This window comes from Aulonocara stuartgranti (genome assembly GCF_965226115.1).
Source record: "Aulonocara stuartgranti genome assembly, chromosome: 11".
In the NCBI taxonomy this organism is placed as follows: Eukaryota; Metazoa; Chordata; class Actinopteri; order Cichliformes; family Cichlidae; genus Aulonocara; species Aulonocara stuartgranti.
The window spans coordinates 24,049,241-24,053,824 of record NC_138947.1 but is presented as its reverse complement, the minus strand read 5'-3'; the positions used below and the strand labels follow the sequence as shown (position 1 = coordinate 24,053,824).

Sequence of the window (4,584 nt, the reverse complement as noted above, 5' to 3'; positions counted from 1 at the left end):
AAAATACTGTGTGTGTCACTGTGTATGGCAGTGTTTTTCCGACAGGTTCATGTTTCGTCTCCTGGGTGGAGTTGACCTAGTTTCCTCCCTGGAGCCACACCTGGATCTCATTATCGTGGCAGTACTTAAGGCCAGCGCTGACTACTACTCCTTACCAGATCGTCTGCTACCCAGTTCAAGTCCATGAATCATTACTCACCTGTGCCCGTGGCTTTTCATAACCTGGTCGCTGGTCTGCTCGCAAAACCTCCGCCACAGACTCCAGTCTCATTCTGACCTGCCTGCCTCTCTGCCAACACATTTGGACTTATGAAATCGGATCCTATCCTTAACCCTCACCTGGACCAACACTGTCTTGCCCTCCCTCTCGTGACATGCCTCCATCTGCAACCAAAGTTTCTGTCTTCCGGCTCTCAATCTGCCTAATCATGTCAGCATCATGAATTGCTTCCTGGAACCCTGTTGCATAATCATCTCCATGACCCCCAAGTGCTTGGAGTCTGTATTCACAGTCATAGATCCCTGCTCTAGTTCTTATTTATAATTTTCTCTGTTTAGCCATAGTTTCTACGTTTTCTAAATAGTATTGTCGTACTGTTGTATATAGCCCCCCACGCACTCCCCTGTAAATAACTCCCCGCACATCTCATTAGTGCCTGTGCTCTCTAGTCATTGTAAATAAATTATTTCACTTCACGCTTTGAATATCTTTGTTCGAATCTGCACTTTGGGTCCACTCTGCCTGGCAGCCACACTGGCCCTGACAGTGTGGACTGACAAGACTTTTTGGAAGGGGTGTGTCCCATTACATTTGGCATAAAACTAACACAGCATTTCAAAAAAGGGAACATCATACCAACAGTAAAATATGATGGTGGCAGTGTGATGGCCTGGGACTGTTTTGTCACTTCAGGACCTGGAAGACTTGCTCTGCTAAATGGAACCATGAATTCTGCTCCCTACCAAAACATCCTGAAGGAGAATGTCCGGCCATCTGTTTATGATTTCAGGCTGAAGCGCACTTGGGTTCTGTAGCAGGACAATGATCTAAAACACACCAGCAAATCCACCAATGAATGGCTTAAGATAAACAAAAAGAAGACTTTGGAGTTGTCTAGTCAAAGTCCTGACCTCAGTCTGATTGAAATTCTGTTGCATGACCGTAATGCCAGGATTACAAGGCTGGACTCAAGTGCAGGACTCAGAACTGTGCAAACAGAACAGGGATTATTCAAAAAACCAGGTGGAATATTTACATATGTACACTGAGAGGGGGAATTGGGGTCCAGGGATTCCTAGGGTAGGTCCAGGGCTGGGGAAAAGACACTCCTCACACTCGTCTTTACTGTCTTCCCTGTGTCCACGGAAGGCAGGCTGGGGTCCAGGGAGGTCTGTGCAGGGGAGACGGAAAAACAACGATTAGCCAGAGAACCAGGTGGCACAAAGAGGAATACAATAGAGAACCAGGCTACACTAACTGAGAATAGTACAACAATCCAACGAGGAATAGCATTCCACCAAGACCTTAAATGGTGTCAGGGGCAATCAGCCAGAAGGAGCATCAGGTAAGTAGATGGTGAGGGGTCCGAGGAGGCACAGGTATCCAGACATCCCCCAAGGCGAAGAAGGTGAGTACAACAACCCGACCAGCCACACAGAACCCTGACACTTAGCAACAAGTCTGCAAAGATGAGTGGGCAAAAATTCCTGGAAAAGACTGATTGCCAGTTATCGCAAACACATGATTGTAGTTGTTGCTGCTAAGGGTGGCCCAACCACTTATTAAGTTTAGGGGGCAACCAGTTTTTTGCTCTTAGTAATAATCACCTTCACTTAGAACCTGCATCTTTGTCTAATATTAAAATCTTAAAAGTCTTAAAAATTAAAAAATTTTTGATGATCTGAAACATTTATGTGTGACAAACATACAAAAGAAATAGGGATCCGGGAAGGGGGCAAGCGTTTTTTTCACATAGAATATTTAAGAGTGTAGTCATAAAAAAGAAATTTCTATAGAAGCAATTGAAAAATAGAAACTTTTTTATCATTTAATTGTACATTGCTTATTTGCTTTGTGTAGTATGAATGGCCATAAGTGAGGTATTTATTGGTAGGAAAAGCTGTAAATCTCCAAAAGTTGATTCTGTTCATCTGGATGTAGCGTTTTCAGTGGGAGAAACCTTTCGTCACTCATCCAAGTGACTTCTTCAGTCCCAGCTGACAGCAGGTTTTCCCAATCTTATAAACAGTACATTTGCATAATGAATGAAACCAGCCCACTTAAGGAACAGTGGGCAGGGAGGTCAGTTCCTTCATACTAACGACCAGTGTTGGGCAAGTTACTTTGAAAAAGTAATTACTTATAGTTACTAGTTACTTCTTCAAAAAAGTAACAGTTAGTAACTGAGTTACAAGATTATAAAAGTAATTAATTACTTGAATAGTAACTATTGGGTTACTTTTTAAAAAAATGTTTAACCCTCTGGGGTCCAGGGTATAATTCGCCATTTTTAACTACTTTTGATTTTACCTCTACATTTCATCTTTAAAAACTATTTACTTTGCCATGTTTGGTGTCATCCTTTTCAGCACAACCTCACGAGTCTGAATTTACAGTTATGTTTTTATTTTGACATACTGTATTAACACAATTGATCTAAAATTAGACAAAAAACACAAAATCAGAGTAGAAAAAGTTATATTTTTTACTGTAACAACCACAAACATTAATGAATCATATTTCACAACATTTGCAAACAACAAAGTTATTTGCAGCCCTTTACCGTTTACCCCTTTTTTAATAACCATTTCAAACTATTTACATAACAATCAGGTGTTCTGCATTCAATAAGATGCCACACAAATTATTTGTGCCATTGCAAAATTTTCTGTCCACTATAAAGGAGAACATCACAGCCTGATACCTGCAGGTCTGACAGCAGGAGGCGCATCACTCCTGTTTTTTACCTGGAGACAGCAGTTGCCTCATTGTTCTGACACACAACACAAAACTGTCCACAACACTACACACTACCTACACAAGACAACACATTAACTACACACTCCAAACATGCTAAACGTCACAAATCTCTCACATCTCAAAACTCGCTCTCTCTCTTTTTCTGCTGTCTTTCTCTCTCTCTCTCGCTTTCTCGCTGTCACGCCTCAAACTTCCCCCTCTTCTTAAACAACCAAATGTCATGTTGCCATATCATTTTTGATTGGTTGACATGGTAAATTTTTCCACCAACAAAGGGCAGGTTTTTTTGTTTTTTGGTCATAAGCAGAGAGTGCTTGCTAGCGCTGTCCTTAGATGTTAGACGTGACGAAATATTGAGGAAAAAACGTCGCGTATATATTGTTTATCATGACTCTGGTTTTACGTGGCCTATCAACACAATTTAAAAACTGGTATATATCACTTTGTTGCTTTGTCATCTTGAAGTGGTCATGTGATTGGCTTACCACGACTACTTTATTCTTCCTCAGTCAAACAGCAGCACTCTTGCGATTGTTTGCCCCTTAGCTCCAGGTGTTGTGCCAAAAAGTGATTGTCTGCTAGAAAGTGATTGCCGCCCGCGGGAGTGCGCACAGCTGCTTAAAGCTGTAGCGCCCAGATTACTTACAGCTACTTCCGTGCAACTGATATAAGATGTGGTAAGCTGAAGACAGCTTCAACCGTCTGTTTGTTGAAAAATAGTAACGCGACCGCACCGCATTTTCTTGTTAGTAACAGTAACGGCGTTGTAATGATAGAAGTAGCAATTAGTTCGTTTACTCGTTACTGAAAAAAGTAACACCACTAGTAACGCCGTTGTTCACATCACTGCTAACCAGTGTTGGGACTAACGCGTTATTAAGTAACGCGTTACAGTAACTACGTTATTATTGTGGTAACGAGCACGGTAACTAGTTATTATGCCAAAACCGAGAACGCGTTACTCGTTACTGGGATTTAGATAGGCTCGTTATTCGTTACTTCGTGTGGTGGCTATCGCGGAGCTTCCACAGATTCAATAACATTAGCAAGTGGTGGAAGCCAGCAGGTGGATGAAGAAAAAGGGAGGCAAGAGGAGAGACCCGAAGCGGCCGCCGGTCCGAGAGGGTCAGGTGAACTGAACTTCAGGTAAGAAGTTATGACCTGCAGTCTATCTGGGTCAGATATGAACCAAGTTTAGATGGAGTTTATTTTCGTTATGCTGACTTTTTCGTACTGCGTGCTAGCTAGCATGACGGAGTTTCTATACAGCTGGGTGGGTGCTATGTTACTGATGTTGAACTTTATTTTGTTCATAAGGTTAATTATTAGAGTTGCCAACCGCCATGTAAAAAACGGAATCGTCTCGTATTCAGAGAAAATATTACGGGTTTCGTATTGAGGTGAAAAGGAACAGTTTCTCCCAGACTTCAGCTACAATGAAAAAGACACAAAGCTGGAGTTATTCTGTGTTTACACCGCACAGCTGCCTCTTCTTCTCTCATCCTCTCACCCTCCCTCTCCTGTTTCTACTTCAATCATGAAACTGATCAATGATCAGCTGATTGGCTTTTCCCTCTTGTTTATTTATCGCCCACTTTGTTCCA

At 42.0% G+C, this 4,584-nt stretch overlaps 1 long non-coding RNA gene across 1 annotated transcript; it reads right to left on the bottom strand.

The window, feature by feature from the left end:
* Positions 1–1,217: 1,217 nt before the first annotated feature.
* LOC309716885 lies at positions 1,218–3,569 on the bottom strand. The gene is made up of 3 exons (XR_014279535.1): positions 3,466–3,569; positions 1,525–1,681; positions 1,218–1,391 (listed from the first exon to the last, which is right to left on the bottom strand). It is a non-coding gene; the product is annotated as an uncharacterized lncRNA (long non-coding RNA).
* Between the last annotated feature and the right edge of the window lie 1,015 nt (positions 3,570–4,584).